We start from the raw sequence: 19,317 nt of genomic DNA, 5'->3' as shown, positions 1-19,317 counted from the left end.
TTCGGTGGCCTTAATCCTCTTCCGTATAGAACTAATGATAATGACGCCAAATATTTATTCTTTTAGGTTTACAACATATTTTTTCTTAATAGAAATTAATACAACAATAAGGATTTAGTTTGAGATTATCAAACTGTTCTCTCCAATTAGGTATTGCAATCTGGACCCATTTATTTTTTCGGAAGATCAGCTTGTTTCAGACCAAAGCCTCTTCAACTGGTTAACAAAGTCTTCTTAAATCAGCATTTAAATACGAACATGTAAACAATTAAGTGATTTATCACAGTTTCGTACACTTACTTGGAAAACATTTTGTCTTAAATTATTTAGAAATTCATTGTCTGACGGAGTGAATGGGACCGTTTACTCTCCAGCCACAAGATGGCAGTATAAATCCACATTAGGCTATTTTATTTGAATCTCTCAGCTCATTTATAACCCGCCTTCTGATCTAGTAAAATGGCAGTAAATGGGATCCAGTGCTTACAAAGATTTAGACCCAAAGCAGGTTCTTGACATGTGCTGTATAATAGTGGCCCTCTGTTTGTTCTCATACATAAAGTTGCCAGAAGCTGCTAAAGAAATCTTTTAGCACCAGGAGAAATCCAGACTCAAGTAAATGTGATGAAGTGTTTGAATCTATGCAAGACGAGGTCAGAAGATTGCATTTCTTAGACAGTACAAGTTGAAGGAAATTGGTTCACGTGATAAACCAGAACATTTAAAATCAAAAGTCTCTGAATGTGAGGTTAATATACCCCAAACAGTTTGTACTTACATTTCAGATTTTACGGAGAAAAGTCAAATTTTCTGAATAAATATCATGTTGCTTTGTGTTAGAATCAAAAGGATTCTATATTCAATACGCTGTAGCAGAAGTCTGTCTCAAATTTTTGTTTTTTAAACCTTTTTTTTTAAATGGTTGCATTTAAGACCCACCTTACAATCATTGTTTATAAAGTGACTGGTGGTACTTATGGTGATGTCCAATCATTTTCAATATAAAACTTTACCAGTCTTACAGATCTAAAGACTGAAATTGTTGCCCACCATGAATGCTTTTGTAATGTGCCATTTTATTTCAATAAGGGGAGCTATCAGTTGAACTAAATAAGCATAAAACTTTTGTAAAGAGAGAAATTCAACAGAGTGAGGCAAACAAAATGAACCAAACAAGCAAAAACAAAGAGGTTGAAAACTGTGTACTGCTGCAGGCGTCAAAGTATCAAAATAGAAAACTAAAAGTAATGATTATGCAATTGAAAACATTATGTAGAACAAGTGAAATAAACAAATGGGCAGAGAAAGCAGGCTGTGCTGATGATATAATCTCGACTAGAGAGAAGCTTCTGCCTGAACTCCTGCAGCTTCATTGTCAAACTGTCCTCCCACATACCTCCAAACATAGGCTTTGTCAGTGTTTAAAAGTGCACACTTGGCAAGACCTAGATGTAGGTCAGTATCTTGTACACTAGGAATCTGGAGGTAAAGTTTCCTGCTCACTCAGTGTCCTGACATGATGCACATTGCTGCTCCACTTTTAACCTTGTTTTCCTCTTTTTGAAAACACTTTACTTATAGATATGAGAGAAAAAAGAAATATTTTCATATATTTATATGTTTAAATGCGGAACCGGGTGGGCAGTAACAAAGTACATTTATTTGGGTTCTGTGATTAAGTACACTTTTAGACAATCTGTGCTTTACTTGAGCAGCATTTTTTAGGACAATTTCTTACTTTATTACTTTATTACTCCATTATATTTTAACGTGTAGTTTCTGTCTCATTGTTACACTGACACACTAAAGTTGCACACTACACATCCTTTTCGGTAGGTGGCGATATGCAACGTCAGGGCTGGAAAGAGAAGAAGAAGAAGAAGAAAAGAAGAATCTTTTTATTTATTTATTTTTTTCCGTCCAAGCTATGCTGAAGTGGTTGGAATATAATATACCGTATTTTTCGGACTATAAGTCGCTACTTTTTTTCCCCACAATTTGAACCACGAGGCTTTTAGCCCGGTGAAGCTTTTCTGTGGATTTTTCTTCAACCACCAGGGGGCTCTTTAGCAGGAAGTGAATCATTGGAAGTAAAAATTGGAAATCAAAGGAAGCGTTAATTTTCATTTAGAACAAGCACATGCTAGCAGCAGTCACGAAGGAGAAATGTATTCAAACTCGTATGATGCAGCTTTTAAGTTGAGGGCTATCTGGCAACCCTCAACTTAAAGCCGCTCTCAAGGACGCAGCCCTTGAGAGCGGCGGACATATCAGAGGCTCATATATGTACGTTTCCAGGTTATTGTTTTTTTATTTTTATTTGTAGATTCAGCTTATAGTAAGGTGCGCTCTATAGTCCAGAAAATACGGTGTATTTGGAGCTACTGATCTGAAGAAAGTAAGGTGCTGATGTTCATTAGACTACAACTGCTCCGCTCCTATCAATCACACATCCCCAATGATTGATCCGTTTTGTCGCATTACAACAAGCGACAAAATGGAGTGGGAAGATGTTTAAAGCTATAAATGGAAGAAACTACACTGCCTCCTCAAATTATGGTCTAAAACCGAAAGCAGTTAAATCTCAAATAAAATATGGGGGGTTTACTCCAGGCTTGGGTCTATGATTATAGATAATTGGTCGGGTCAGATGGGGCTGCGACACAATGTCTTCATGCTCGGGCCTTACACGGTGCTGGTGTTCTCTCTCTGCCCTGGTCTGGCACAGTTTCAACTGTTTCTAGTCACACTCATGAGCGCATCTACGCAGAGAAACTGAGTGGTCAGCAATGGTTGTTAATAGGGCCTGAGCTCACAGTCGTGGATGATGTGATGTCATGGAGCCATGAGACACTTATGAGGTCTCAGGTTGCAGCACTTTTCAGATCCAGCACGCAGGTGATTAACAGATCTGCGCTGGCATCATCCAGGAGAAGCTCACTTGATGAGATCACTCTGAGCGTACCTCTCCGAAGGCAAAATGGATCTATACGATGTGTACTAACAGTAACACGATAGCACAGTGAGAGCAGTTACAGTCAAATATATGGATTGCTAGAAGAAACTTTAAACATTACGCGAGTCAGATTATTTTTGATGAATTCCCTCTCAGATCAGATCAGAAGGTCTTAATTCGATTACTCATGAGGGGGAAAGACTGTAAAGACAATTGTGCGGGTTTGAGTTGCATCAAGACTGGTGTACAGGGCCGACAAGGAGAAAAGTTGTAGGAAGAAACCAAATATGTTCTAGAAGGAGCTGTCACGAGGACCAAATTAGGCAGTGAAGGACAAGCAGGTTGTGAAGACGAAGTTTTACAGAAGCCACATTTCCACTGGGCAATCAATAAAATCACTCTCCTTGTTGTACACGAGCCTCTAAACTCTCCAGAGATCTGTTCAGACACTCAGCAACGTAATTCATTCCAAGATAAAGAAACTCTGACGAGATTGCTTCCACTATCTGCATGCTGAAAAACAACTCCGTTCCCGGAAAAGCCCCGGGTCGGATTCGGAGCCAATGATTGATGGAGAGCAGTGGAGAGGTGAAGGATGCTGCTCTGCAACGGAGAGAAGAGAAGCCCACAGTGAACCTGACTGTTCAGGTCTTTCCCAAGAAGCAAAACAAGTCACAGGACAACAGTTCAACACTCTGCCTCTTTATCATGATGGCATCCATCCCAGCTGCTGCACATGGAGTGTCATCAACTTCCTGTCTTTGGTATCTTGAGTGCTCCATACCACAGACGAATTATCTCGACTTGAACAGGTGGAAGCCATGGCTACATTGGCAAAAGCAACTTGGGAAAACAATCGCAGTCGCTCTGTTCAATACTCCTGTTTTTTATTATTTTTTATTTTGGCTCTAGAGGCTTTTATTTGAAAGTGCTATGACAGGAAAGTAAGTAAAACGAGAGTGAAGACACACGACAAGGGTCACCAGCCTGGGAATCAAGCCTGCGACGGCCACGTTGAGGACAGGGTCTTTAGCTGAAAAACTACTTGGAAATATTTGGATAACATTCCATTACTCCACTGAGAACATAGTACACGCTCTTGCAGAAGTGCAGTACCTCGGATGCGGGTGCAAGATGTGACCAGGCCCTGTGAAACAATGTGTTTTAACAGGTGCGGAACCTGCCAAAAATACTTGCCACCACTTGACTTCATGTTGCCAAAGTAATTGATTTTCTGTGTGCTCTGCGAACACTGTAGAGCACAAAGAGCTAAAAGCAGATTTTCTAAATTCAGCAGAGAGTTGTGGACTGTAAATAAAGCCAGTCTCTGGATCGAGTTGGATATGCCCCAGAGCAGTGGTTGAGTAATGCTGCTTAATGCGGTGGCAACGTTCTAATGTGGACTTTATATATTGACAAACAGAGCTGAATGTTTGTTCCGTCCCATGGCCAGACAGAACCATTCATTTTAAATAAGAGATCGTAGTCGTTCAGTTGTTTTTTTTTTTTTTTTTTGAGGTGTCTACACAGCCGTGAGAGCCTCGAATAAAGTATTTTATTACAGCAAAAGCTCAAAGAGTTAAAGGCAGGAATTAGATGTAGGGATCCCCCATGTGTTCCCATAATTCCTCTCCTGTGTCTGCTGATTTGGCTCAGTTATGACTGGCTGACATGGTTTCAGTCACTGAAACTGATCCTGTGCCCCCGTGGTGAGTCTATGCCGTTTTCTGTTTCTCATACATCATCAGTTTATCAGCTTAAGCAACGCGGCATGTGACAGCTGGTTTTTACTTCTTCTTTTGAGTTCTGACTTCAGGTCAGTCTTCGAATCCGTCTAAAACTCTCCGTTTGTCTTCAGCTGTCCCGTGTTAAGGAGCCTGAAGGATCACAACACGTTCAGTTCTTATCGAAGTATATCAAGTTACACTTGAACCTGTGCCGATTAAAGCAGATCAAATACAGTTTCATAGAAAACCTGAGTGAACGATTGTGAAGTGGAAACGAAGGCAACAATCAATGCCCGTGGCATCAAATTTAAAGTTTGATACTTCCGAAAACAAGAAAATGGCTTTGGAAAATCATAACAGAGCTGACTGATTTCTGCCCGGCTTTGAAGAATGACATGAAAACATATGATTTATCCGTATTTGCTGGGGAAAACTTTTAGAAACACTTTAGAAAACTTTGATAGGCAGAGGACTTTACAGTCAACTCCCTGAAAAATAAGCCTAAATCGCAAGAGCTCCAAAATTTTGCAGTTGGGATTAGCTGCCAACCATTTGCATTGTACTTCTCCACCAGGCACCTCTATGTTTGTTACTTCTGATTAAAGCCGGTTAAATAAGTATTTGTATGTATTCAGATCAGATGTAGCTCTTGGAGGTGATACCTTTCTTTGCGTTGATGCTATTCGGCTTAGGTGCATTTCAAACAGTATCCAAAAAAAACAAAACAATCCAAAATTTGTGTTTGATCATTGTTTCATTTTGAAATTAATTGCACTCGTTTAGACTGTTGAGCCACACCTGTGAAAAACAGCCCTCCTCGCCAACCCCCTTTACTTTTGCGAACCATTTTCCCTCCTCATAATCCTCCATCAAACCCAAGCAAAGCTGCCGTCTCTGATGACAGGATGATATTTGGAGCGATCAAGTAGTGATTGTGTGCTGACTCACCCCACCAGGAGCTCAGAAAGAGGCCAGTGAGTCACTGGCAGAAAAGGTCATCTCAAACGAAGATTTAGCTACAACAAGGCATTCAGCAAAACAGAAGAGAAGAGGAGAGAGAAGAGGAAAGACTTTAATCTACAATCTCCTGTTTCTCTAAACAGGAGATTTTTTTTTGCATGGTTTTTTTTTCTGATTTAATGTACATCTCAAAAAGAGACATGCTTAGAATGATACATGGTGCACGGCGAACTGTAGCTCTACCGTAATTAGCATCGATTCGATTAGGAGGCAATAAGCAAACGCTTTTCTTCATGGAATAATGCTGGTTGGAGCGTGCCAAAACAACTTAAGGACTCAAATTAAATTAACATTTTATTGAAGAATTGACACTTTAAAGCAGAATAAGCAACAAAAAAATAACCACTTTTGTTTTGTTTTTTTCTCTCTCTTTCTTATTTGTTGGTTCAAAACATCACTTGTGGGTCTGCTGGTTTCATGACACCGTTACTTCATTACAGTGGATTTCTAAGACCTAAACCACGACGTTAAGTGTTGAAATGCCCTTTTTTTCCAATTCCCCGAAGGCGCCGAAATCTACTTCGCTGTCATACAGTCTATTATGTTTATCTGCAGCCGCACATCTCATTGGTTTTTACCGTCTCCGTTTCTCCTCCGGATGTGCACACACCTGACGGGGCGCCTTACTTTATAAGATGATTAAACGGCGTTCAAAGCGGTTGGAACAGCAATCTTTTCTTACTTCTGTGATACGCTTCTGGTTATTGTTTTCATTTGTCGTCGGCGTGCAGCAGCCAAACGCGGCCGTGCGAAGGGAGTAAAGGACAGTGTGACAAGATAACGTGAACTTGACTGATTTATTCGCGCCATGCTGCCGTGACAGACATCAGGTGTTTGTAATACGGAGAGAAGCTCAGAAATAGATTACAATGACATTTTTTGTATTCGCATGGGACGGGGATAAAAAATCATACTCTTATTGAAAGTAGGCAGCACTTGCAATAGAAGGTCATTTCAACACAATCGATGAACAAAAACAAAAAAAACTGTGGTTGTGATGTAAGTTCAAAATAAGATGCAAATGTATGGATACAGCCGTACTTTGTGGCACCAAACTGATCAAATGTATGGAAGAAAAACACAAAACAAGTGTAAAAAAAGCTTCAATCGTCATCACAAATTTGTGTGAAGGACCCAAACGATGAAACGTAATTGATCTCCAAGTGTGGCAACAAAATTCAAGCAGGGTGGCAACAGCAAAACATGGAAAACAACAGATTGTGGCCGATGCCACACAAGCACCAGCTAAAATCAGAGCATAGCAGACGGATCTGATATGGGACTGAATGAATCAGGAGGTGTATATGCTATGCTGACCGCTGAACAAAGAACAGCCGAGACTGATTACAGTTGAAGAGTCGAAGCAGTTGCGTTGCAGAAAGCTCGAGGCGACGGAGGGAGGCCGGCTGAGGCCGAACAAACACAAAAAGGAAATCATAACTAAACAGAACCAGACTAAGCACAAAAATAAACAGAAACATAAATCACAAGAATATACATAATAAAAAGCAGAGAAACCACCAAAACTCACAAAAATAGGGAGAAAAATTTTAAGCTGTGCAAGCAAAAGGGGCCTTAGAAAGGAGGGACAAAAAAGAAACCCACAAAACAAAGTTCATGAGGGCAACCAAGAGGACAAAGCAAAGGCGTTCAGTACGATGGCTTAAATGTCACTGAAGACAAAAAGGAGTTTCTAGAAGGGAACCTGGAGGCAGCTTGATCCAACAAAGAAACCTTGTTGGTTGTGCAGCAGCCGACTTATTTAGCTCACTGAAAGAGGTTGATTAAAGTTTGGACATGCCAGGTTGTGCTGTGGTGGCACAGAGGTTAAGCACCACCCACATATGGAGGCCTTAGTCCTCGATGCAGCTGTCGTGGGTTTGATTCTCAACCTTGGTGACCTTTGCAGCATGTCTTCCCCCTTCTCTCATTACCCACTTTCCTCTCAATTAACTATAGAATAAAGGCCACTAGAGCCAAAAAAAATCTTAAAAATAAAAAGTTTGGACATGTGTCTCATTGTCAGGGACAGAGGAAGAGTGATCTGCATCGTCTCCTTTAGAGATTTTCCAGTTTTTAGAGTGAAAAAATACAAGATGTCATATGTCTTCTCGCAAATATTTATGCAAGGCAAAATTATGCTGGACAAAGACAAAAACTAGAGATTGGAAACACTGGGTTTCCCACAGGAGCAAGTATATCTGGGTTTCCATTTAAAATGTGCGCAAAACTTTACAGTTATCCGGCTAATGACAAAAAAAGCACCATTTCATAATTGCGGTCTGTATATTAAATGAGAAACAGTTAAAATCCCACGTGAATAAGTTTGTTCATGCAATAAGTTATTAAAAAATATGCTGCATCACCATCCTCCTTCCTCTTGTCTTCTTAATCTATTCTGATACTAGTAAGGTCCAGTTGCTGATCACATGACTTGTACAATGCAACAAAAAAAGTGTTTCCATTGCAGTTTTGTGAAAAACTACCTAATCCTAGCAGAAATACTTTTTTAGCAAAAATGTTAACATTTTCTAAATTGGCATTTTTTTCCAATAAGGAAATCTGTTTTTTAAATTCCAGTTTGTGCAATTTAATGGAAACACAGCTAATTTCAGCCTAGTTGAGCCTTCCATTTACATTTGATGTGGGAACAGCTGCAGTCTTTTAGAACATGGGTACAAAGCAAGAATATTTAGAAACTACACTAAGAGAGACCTTCAGCTGGCAATGCTAACAGCAATCAGAGCTAGCTGACAAAAAGATCAATTGCTTTTAATCTCTTACATGTACACACAGTGTGATGTCGCCTCTGCTCATTAATAATGAGTCACCATTAATCGCAGAATGGCTTATTAATTACCAATTAATGTTTCCTTAAAAACAGAACTACACAGTTAAGTCTGTAAAGGGGTGAAAGCAAGCTGTTATAATGTTAATGAAAACACTATGTATAAAAGTAACCCAACATTTTATTTTTCTATCCTTAATTTCTCATTGTGATAAGTTCTTTTGTGTTATTTCAGTAACTCAGTGCGATTCCACATATGACCGCTAGCAGGCGCCTGTCGGGTTGGTGGTATAGCGGTTGAGCACAGAAGAATAAACCTTCCTGTTAGATACTTATTGAAGCTCAACTGTGTTTCGCATCTTTTCTATTTCTCAGGTCAGTAAAAAAAAAGTATTTTGATGCATATATATTTGTTACCTTTAAGAGTTGAAGAGGTTATTGAATCGAGAGTCAACTAGTGAGTCACGTTGTATTGTGTAGAAAATGGGACATATTTCTGGAGACTAATTAATGCTAATGCTAGCAGACTTTGTATATTTGTGTTGAGCTAGCAGAGAAACAGTTGGAGGATTACTGAATTCCCTTTGAACTTACTGTACTTTGTTCTTTTTGGAACAGTTCTCACACAAAAGGTATTGTTTTGGTGTCTATTTGTAAAATGGATGTTTCTTTATGGGTTGTATAAACCAGAGAAACCATATTATTATGACATTTGGTGAGTAAGTAATGGCTACTTCTGTGTGAAGCTTAGTAAAGAGACACAGCATGAAAGGAGCATTACCTCTTTCAGTTTTATAGTTGGTTTTTAATGTAAGACATAAAATATTGTTATTCTGTTAACACAATTGATACTGTTGAAAACCAAAATGTTTAAAAAAATATTTTATTTGTACAGAATAAAAGTTGTAAAAGCTGTTAAAATAGTTAAAAGCGCTTTCATTTATCTTGATAATTAAAAACAGAAAAAGTCTGAGAAAAAGGGACAGGGTATTTGAGTTAAAGCACTAACTAAAACAACTAATATGGTTTAGAAAATTTTAAAGCCATCTGTGGGTAGATTTTAACATTCTGAATTTTATCAAATGACAAGTAGAGCAGAGTAAAGGAATTCTTGTTCGGCTTAAAATGATATCATAGCCATTGGTGATGTACTCAATCTATAAACGTGGATATAAACATTAAAGAATCATTCTGAGACTTATTTGCAAGTAATACTCTGGCAGTATAAAATTAACTCAGGATGTGTGGGCAACACCTGCAGCAGGATTGCACACGGCATACTGCATAATCATGTGTGGTTTATCGAAGTTTATGTAACACCAGGATCAGAAACAGCACTCAGCATTTAAGTAATATTGCCTTATGGACTGGGAAACACTGTTGGCAGTAGATTTAAAATCAGATATCAGAATCAGACCAGAACCCAGTACAACTAGATTAAAACATTCTGTTCAGAGAAACTGTAATCCTTTAATTCTAATCCTGTTTTGTTCTCACTCGTAGGACACTGCGGCTCATTGGATCCTTCCAAAAAAAGAAAAAAAGATGACTCTTAAATTAGCTTTGACTGATTTATATACAAGTGAAAAAATTCCAGTTTATTTGTAAGGTTACCTCAACCTATCTGAGTTTGTTCCCAAATTACAAACAGCAGAGCAGAGATTGAGAGGATGACTGAAAACTCAAATAAACCCTACCAACAAAATAAATAAGAAAACATTTTTTTTGTATCTAAACACTTCCTTCCCAACATCCAAAGGCAAAGGTTTTCATGGACTTTAATCCCTGTCTGACTAAAAAGCTATTTTTGCAGCGATGCATATTCTTTTTTTTTTTCCTTCTAGAACTTTCTTTTCTAATTCCCTGCAGAGCTGCTGTTCATGTTTTTTTTTGTTTGTTTTCTTTTTTTTTTTTTTAGGAGAAAGTCTTAAATCTCATCAAGTCTATGGGGAGGAGATTATAAGTAACACTTGGGGGTCGACAGCTGATCCATTAACTGCCTGAGGCAAAGATGCCAAACGTATCTCCAATCTGTGTTATAAGGACAAACAGGGCTAAGTGTCTGACCTGATTTCACTGCAGCATTTGAGCAGAGCACTGAAACTTAACTCTGTCCTGAAGCAACCTCCGGTTTTTATGTAGAATTATTTTTTACTTAGAATTATGACAGCAGGAGGAAATGAATGCTCATGTTGTCACACTGGGTTTGATTTATTTTCACTTTTGCACTTTTAGTGATTTTTGTTATTATTTTAAGAGTGAAAAGAAAACTGCCAAGAGTGAGGTGAGCATAGCTCAACGTGATATTTTAATAAAAATACAGCAGGGTAGATATCAGAGGAGTGTGAGCAGCAGGTAGAGAGTAAAAGCAAAAAATGTGAAATGTAAAACAGCTAGCCAGCTAGCATGCAACCAGTGGCCATGCTAGCTGGCTAGCAAGCTAGCACTAGCTAGCAGAGAGCAAGAGGGAGAATGTATTTGTTCAGTGAGACCACAGGGAGAAGGTAGAGGAACTTTTTTTTCCCACAGATTGCCTCATATTATACCATCTTGACATAGTGACAGTTTTAACAAATAAGTAAAAAGTATGTAACTTTTTACTTATTTGTTAGTTGTGTTTGGAATATAACAAAATAAGGAAAAAACTGAAATTGTGTGAATACTTTTTCCATGGCAGTGTCCTGCTTGCTTTGTTAAGACGCATATCTATGAAAACACTCATTGAAAACACATATTTGTTCCCAAGTCACAAAAACACTCTAAGGTGCCATGCTAAATGAGAAGATGACAAGTTTCCATCTTCTCAAACAGACCACCCTGCAGCTCCTCTATTTCCATTTTTAAGCACCTTTGCAGAAAGAGAAACCCATAAGAAAAAAGGTGAAAAGGGAAAATTCACGTTCCCAAAATAGGGCTTTTGGAGCTGCCACTCGGAGAGGATGACAGACATCTGTTTGCAACTCGGAGACAAGAGATGTGTCTTGTAATTGAATTCATGTCAGATGTGCTCAATGTGCTGGCTGTCAACGTGTCAAGACGTCGTCTCCGTCACGTCTTCCAAAACTTTCATTATGTCTGTGAATGTGCCCACACAGACCTGCCCACATAGGCGAAGGCACATTCATCTGCACACGCACAAATTTCAAATCCAAGCTATTTTCTGCTGTTCATAGCTACAGTTCCAACCCTAAACGCCCGTCTTCTGCTGCGGTGGTCCTTATTCAGGGATGAGTTTGACGTCTGCTGGCAAAAGTGTCATCCAACTTCCTGGTGATTCACTGCGGGACCACAGATGGAAGAATCCCTGCTCGGCGTTGCCATTTTCGAAGCTCCAATAACATCACGGCCTTTAAGTCGGTTTTCACCTTATAAGGTAGGAGAGTAACACATTTATTTTGTTTGGCGGGGAAATGCGTGGATGAACCAGGATTAGACAGCTGGATTAAAAAGAAGATCCGAATAAATAGAGCACATCGAAAGAAAACCAGGAAGGCAGCACAACGCTTTATGGCAAAAGTGGCAACTGTAAACGTATACAAACATATTATTGGTTAGACTTTTGTGTTTATTTTTATACAGAATTCCTGTAACTGCTTTACACATGTAGAGGCCAATCAAAGTGCATAAAATCACAGGAATTCACAAATTTCATTTTTTTCAACCTCCAAATCCCAATTCTAGAAAAGGTCAAAGATAAAAAAAAAAAAAAAAACCCAAAACAAAACCCAGTAAAGATCAAATCTGTATCATTTAATTGGATTATTTTTTTTTAAACAAAACAAGTGGCAGTACTTCCTTCTGTTTGCTTTCAGATAAATAAGTCCTGAAACACTTTTATATCTTGCACCAGTTTAATTTGACACAGCTGTCTTCCCTCTCTAGTCTCTCTAATTGTTGATAGTAAAGTGTGATGGGTGCTTCCATTTTGCAAGAAAGCCTCCCTTAAACTTAATTAACTTAATTAATTTAATTAAGTTTTACTGCTCAAGAAATTAAGTTGGTTTTTTACACACAACCATAAACAAGACTGAACTCAAAGTATCCAAAGATGAAACATAAGAACTTAGGATGTAAAAAACAAAGAAAACACAGTCCCTTATAAGTTAAATCTTTATGTTTTACAAAGACATTATTTAACCAAAAAAGATGTCTAATGCACAACTTTTGAACAATTAATTTTAAAAATAACTTTCTGTAATATTTTATGTTTCTATATGCAAGAAATATTTGAGAAAAAAGTAACAAACTCCATGCAGTGTTGATTTTAGACAGAATCGTACATGTGGGTCTTGTGAAATAAATATGTCGCATCAACAGTTTAGTACTGTTGATGCGAGAAGCGGCCATATTGAAACGCACTACAAGTCGTAACTGGGGGGCTGTCTGAGTTGCTCCCAGTTTTCCAATGGGAAATTCAACTTCAGAGGGCGTTCCAATTAATTTTTCCGACTGTGGAGTCTGTATCTCCCAGTTTCAAGTTCAACTGAAAAGCAGCATAAATTCTCAACCCATTGGGGTTCGATTCCCAACCCTGGGTCTTTGCTGTCTTTCTCTCTTGCTGCCCATTTCCTGTCCCAAATACTGCATATGAATTCCACTAGTGCCTCAAAAACATTTTTTTGTAAAAAAAAAAAAAAAAACAGGCCTGGCTTCACCTCTGGCTGAGTTGTTAGCTCATGCAATAATTCTGTGAACAAATCATCTGTGCTGCACACCACTTCAGGTGTCAGGCAAAAAAAAGGGGAACTTCATGAGCTGTATTTTTTTTTTCTTTTTTTTGTCAGGACTTTTACAACAGCTCCAAATATGATTACACACTCGCATTGTTACCAAGCTGAGGGCGGAAAGGCAGTAAAGAGAATAATGAGGGGGCCTGATGCAGCACTGCGGTCTTTCTGGCTGTGGACTGATGGGCCCGGGAACTCATTGCATTAGTGGAAGAGGGGATGAAGGAGAAGTGCACTACGCACAGCCCTCACGCCACACTGACACACACTTTTATACACACCAATGGAACAGTCTCCCGCAAACACAAATTACCTGCCAGCGCCAATAGCAGCTCCTACACGTCACATTTATATGAAAGGTTAAAGAGAAACAAACGGCTGATGGCGGCTGGGACTGATGCCTGGCAGCGAGCATCCCAGGACGGAGGTGACCGCAGTCTAATGGGGGCTGTGGGGGTTGAAACGGTGTGTGCGCTTAAGATTTAAGAGCCACACCGTAGCAGAGTGCATGTCTGAGGCTTCTTTGTAGATAAATAAGTTTTATCTGTCGGCCTAGTTTAATTTGACAGAACTGGCTCGCTGTGGTTGAGAAGAACCACAGTGCTGTAGATCAGACTGAGTGTGGTCGCATTTCAGTTTTCTCTTTGCAAATATTCTCTCGAAAACCAGAAGGAACTAGACACAACTGAGAGAAAATTAGTATGTTGTATTCTGTGTATATATTGGTCTGTGGTTAAAGTGAAGTGATGTCAAGTCTGTAAGTATTTATGATTCAGTAAGTTTATCTCCAGTGAACAGCAGTCAGAAGCGCAACATTTTGGAAGTCGAAAGAGGAAGGTAGACGGCGGAGAAAAAAACTGCATTGGGCGCGTTGTCAAGCAGACAGATGACCAAAAGGAAGTCTACCAACCTGTATGTAAAAGTTCACGTGTCTGTTCATTGACTTGTCAAGACTTTGTTAATTTGAGAACATTTTTGTTTGTGTAAGAGTTATTATGATTAATTGTTAAAGCCACCAATAAAAACATAATCTTGTTAAGGAGAGAGAGCGACACGGCCGACAGATGAAGAGTCAGCAAAGTGGAAGAAGGAGGATGACAGAGCACCGCACCGGACATCACTTAGAACGAAAAACACACAACTGCTGCCTTTTTGTTCCTTACAAATGGGTTATTTGCAGATGAAAGTACATCTACACACCTAGAGCTAAGACAAGGCTGTGCCTTTGTTTTTGACTGGCTCCATAGCAACCTTCCTGAATGCGTAACTCAGGAGGTCATAACGTTTCTGTTGTTTCCGTAGAAGTTTGGATAATATTTCAAAACACTCAGCTGAGCTTGACTTGTTCCCAACATTACTATATAGGGCCATTACTCCCATGATGGTGCCTCCAGCACCTCATCCTCTGTTCCCCATTGTCTGAGACATTCACTGAGCACGTTGTCTGTTGAGGCTTTGTCCTTGATGTATTTATGGATCTTGGATGTTTCATCCTGGACAGTGGCTCTCACACTCACTAGTCCTCTGCCTCCTTCCTTACGGCTTGTGTACAGTCTCAGGGTGCTGGATTTGGGGTGGAACCCTCCATGCATGGTTAGTAGCTTCCGAGTCTTAACATCCGTGGCCTTTATCTCTTCCATTGGCCAACTAATTATTCCGGCAGGGTATCTGATTACTGGCAAGGCATAGCTGTTTATCGCACGGATCTTGTTCTTGCCATTGAGCAGGCTTCTCAGGACTTGCCTTATTCGTTGGAGGTATTTGGCTGTGGCTACTTTCCTTGTGACCTCATCGAGGTTGCCATTTGCTTGTGGTATTCCCAGGTACTTGTAACTGTGCTCTATGTCTGCTATTGTTCCCTCTGGGAGTGACCCCTTCTGTGTGGACGACCTTCCCTCTCTTTGTAACCATCCGGCCACACTTCTCTAGTCCGAATGACATCCCAATGTCAGTGCTGTAGATCCTGGTGGTGTGGATCAGTGAGTCGATGTCTCGCTCGCTCTTGGCGTACAGCTTGATGTCATCCATGTAGAGGAGGTGACTGATTGTGGCCCCATTCTTGAGTCGGTATCCATAGCCCGTCTTGTTGATGAGTTGGCTGAGGGGGTTCAGGCCTATGCAGAACAGCAGTGGGGACAGAGCATCTCCTTGGTATATGCCACATTTGATGGACACTTGTGCAAGTGGTTTGCAGTTGGCTTCAAGGGTGGTTTTCCACAGCCCCATCGAGTTTGCAATGAAGGCTCTTAGAGTCCTATTGATGTTGTACATCTCTAAGTGTGTGGCATTGAGTCATAGGATTTCTTGTAATCAATAAAGCCTATGACTCCTATGACTATATATATATATATATATATATATATATATATATATATATATATATATATATATATATATATAACGGAAATGCAGGTTTAATGAAAAGTATGTTTCATTACCTTTTCAGTGTTTATTTTCCAAAGGTACTTTAATTTGACAAATGGGCCTCATCTGCATGCATGTTTTAATTTATTGAATATGGCTGTAGTATGAACATGTTTCTCAGCTTCTAAGCTTTTACTCTCATAAAAAAAAGTGCTTTTAAAAATAATTAAACCTCATTTAAACCCGACTACAATGACATTAATTAAGTTTTCATTGCTTTTGTTTGTTTCTCCTTTTCCTCACGGTGAAAAATTTATGTAGTATATAATTAAGATACACTTTTTAAACTTTTAACGGGCATAGTCTTTTCATTATTAACTTCTTCTGCAAAATGAAGCCCGCTTCCCCCTGTGACAGACAGTTAGCCTGTTCAGGCTGTACCCACCAGCTCCCCCTCATCCCCTGCTGTGAGATCTGGTGCCTGGCATGTTTAGAAATGTATTTTTGATTTCAGGAAAAGCTTTTCTTCAAATACCTTTTCCGAGGATTTAAGATTCCTTCAAGTGTTCCTGGGAAACAGAGAACACTTCTGGTTTTTAGTCTTAAGTTTTCCTGAAGGTCTTTTGAAGTTTCCTTGATCCTGTGAGCAGCTCTCTTTAGACTCCAAATGTACCACCCACTGCGTGAGAATACTGGCATCTTAGAAGTTGCTCCTGCTTTACAGTCATGACTTTTTTTCCGTCTTTTTTTTTATTTTTTATTTTTTTTTACCGTTTTCAAAACTAAGCTGCTTTTACTGGCCAAAAAAACCTTCAAAACGTTCTAACCCAACAATAAAAGGCAGCTTCATATGAAACCACCATGGTTCCTTTGCAGTTTAGGACTTTGTATTCTGTAATTATTGTAATAATAAGTCAATAAGTGGCATTCTGGAGAAGTGTGACGGCTAAGGATTTTCTTCTGAGGATTCAATCAAGAATGTAGGAGCCAAATACATTCTGCTCCAAGTATGTGGACTTGACAGTACTTTGTAGCTGGTATGCATACTTATGTCTTCTGATAAGCTGATCCATGAAGGCGTGACTGAATGAGGTGCTACTGAGGTAACGGACACAGTATTATAATGCAAAGCTACAAGCCTAAAACTTTGCCCAAACATTTGGGCCTGCGGTGAAAAGCGCTGCAGGAAAAATGATTTGTTTCAAGTAAATGAAAAGTTGCAATGAATATGTATTACATTTATAATCTTAGCTGCTTTATATAAAGTTTGTTACTGTTCAGGGAGGCAAACCATCAATTAATGAAGCACAACAACTTAAGGCCAAACAATAAAAAAAAAATGCGATGCATAGTTTAGCTCCTCAAATAGTCAACTTTATTTGATTAATTTAAAAAAGGTTTTGGCTCACAGGTTTTCTCATATTCAGGAAATACAAATGAAGGTTGAAGACCTGAGGGTGGAAACACTGTTTAAAGCTGCAGTAACTATTAAAAAAAAAAAAAAAAAAAACCTTTAAACTCTACTTGTTTAAATTGTCACCATGTTGTGGTAAGATAGTAATGCAAAATTTCTCACACCAAATGTGAGAATTCATGTTCTCCTGTCTTTCCCATTTTGACAAACAGGCCACTGTATCATGTCACATTTGTTGTCAGTAAACAGAAAGTTGTGAATAATTAAAAGTTCCTCTGAGCAACTTCTAAAAAATAAAAAGTTCCAGTAAGTGTGAGGGCTTTGATTGTTATAAACATTTATTTAATCATAATGTGGGATTTTTATTAGTTAATTTCTTTTGCTGTTGCTATAAAAATAATTAAAATCAAGAACTGGGGTGTTAACAACCACAGATGGTCCTGCAAACAAAAAGATAGTGAACTACTCTTCTTATGCAACTAAACTTTCCCTCTGTTAGCAGAAATCCAACATCTCATTTGTTTAGTGTTTAAATAATCTACTGAATTCATTAAAGGAGGATTACCAGCTATCGATGAAGCTGTGATTTAAGCGCTAATAAAATCCTCTCTTGGACCTTGTTAGTGCTGAAGGAGAAGAATGGCTCACTTAAACCTTCTAAGAAGTTAAACTTTTCACCTCTTCTCAGAATTTATTTTGGTTCTTTCTGCAACACGGCTCACTCTGTTCTACCTTTATTAAGTCCTTTTGACTCAAAATGACGTTATTGATGTCGTCGATGAGGCAATTACGCGTTACCAAAAAGGGCACGGCAACAGCAGATATGAATCAGGAAAGTCGTACGCAGTGGGAGGTCCGTTCCTCACACCTTTCGCACAAGTCTCTTGTCAGCAGCTTCTGCATTGCAGTTAACGTCATAGGAGAAAATGGTCACAAATAACTTTGCTCCTTTAATAGATGCCGATGCAATCCAGTGTATAAAGTGTCTTTCAAATGTGGATAAGCAACCATGAAGAATAAAACTGGTATTGACATCAGTTTGATCAAAAATCTTGTTCTGTTTCTGAACCAGAAGGACGACTAAGACACTAAGAGAATGTTTTCATATATTCATTTAACTGAAGAAGTCCCAGATTGTATTTATGGGCCTGACAGGCAACTACAGGGCCTTGTACCATTATCTAAACTCCTTTAGCTTTTTCAAATTTTGTCACATTACAGTCAGAAACCTTTTATGTACAAAGTAGTCTAAAACGGAGAAGTGGGCAAATATGTAGAATCAAAAAATTACTCAATTTCCTCTGCTGGGAAAGTCCAAGGGCTAATTATGCCCTGAAAACAAAAACGATTCGTCCAGCACATCACGGGAAAATAACAAAAAGTATCTACTTTCCCAGCAGGCCTCAGTAAGCTCAGTTAGGGACAGTGTTCATAAATTAGAGCAGAGCTCCTGTGATTACGGTTCTGATTGGCTGCAATTGATGCAACCATATAGATCATGGAATACTTATAATTATCCTACAACCCAGAAAAGGAATTAGAACAAACTTAGAATCCAGAAAAACAACTTTCCACAACAGGAACACTTAGTTTACATACTTCACTCCAAAGGACTTATTATTTCAGGAGTAAACTTAGAATCCAGAGGAACTCACCTTACTACATTAGATCAGCATCATCAGACCAAGAATCCAGAGAAACCCCCCTACTAGTTTATAAATTACGGACCACTTATTCTTAAACGTGGGGAACTAATATGAAGGTTTTTTTTTTTTTTTTTTACTTCTTTTGCTCTTTCCTTTGGTTTATTTTATTTGTATTTCCTTCTAATTCATGTGAAGTACTTTGAATTTCCTTGTTGCTGAAAAAGTGCTCTATGAATAAAATTACCTTATCTTACCTACCTTATTCAGAAAACCCCAAAGGAGAGTTTCTGGCGTTAAGGTGAACTGCATTGTCCTGGTCTATTCTGACTGAGATGCTGACAAAAGTTGGCAAAAAATGATTCACAGTGATCTCAGGACTCTCTGCCAGCTGTCACCCATCAAGGGTGGCTAAACCGGTTATTCAGTTGCAGGAGCATTATCTTTTCACATATATGTTGGTTTTGGTTTAATTTTGACTTAATTTAATTTTCTCTTAATTAATTAAATCATTTTGCATTTACTCAGAAAGGTCCGTTTTGACTTCGCCTACTTCGCCATTTGCAAAGTCCCAATTGACAGAGCAAAAATAAGACTCTATAAACCACAAGGCTGTACAAAATCCACAGTAATGTCTTAAAACATCAAAGACACATTGAGCATTTCATAATTCGGTTT

The 19,317-nt window shown here is 38.8% G+C and overlaps 1 long non-coding RNA gene across 1 annotated transcript in view; it reads left to right on the top strand.

The window, feature by feature from the left end:
* The first annotated feature begins 8,770 nt into the window (after positions 1-8,770).
* The window catches only part of LOC106903875 (uncharacterized), a 50,225-nt gene continuing 39,678 nt past the window's right edge, over positions 8,771-19,317 (top strand). The window contains exons 1-2 of the long non-coding RNA XR_001414772.2: positions 8,771-8,866; positions 11,717-11,864. This is a non-coding gene — a long non-coding RNA (uncharacterized LOC106903875). The remainder of the gene's footprint in view (positions 8,867-11,716; positions 11,865-19,317) is intronic.

The sequence above is a fragment of the Poecilia mexicana genome, unplaced genomic scaffold, assembly GCF_051168715.1.
Source record: "Poecilia mexicana isolate PSO_F unplaced genomic scaffold, ASM5116871v1 scaffold_20, whole genome shotgun sequence".
Taxonomy (NCBI): domain Eukaryota; kingdom Metazoa; phylum Chordata; class Actinopteri; order Cyprinodontiformes; family Poeciliidae; genus Poecilia; species Poecilia mexicana.
The sequence above is the reverse complement of the archived record's forward strand: the minus strand, read 5'-3'. Positions and strand labels throughout refer to the sequence as shown.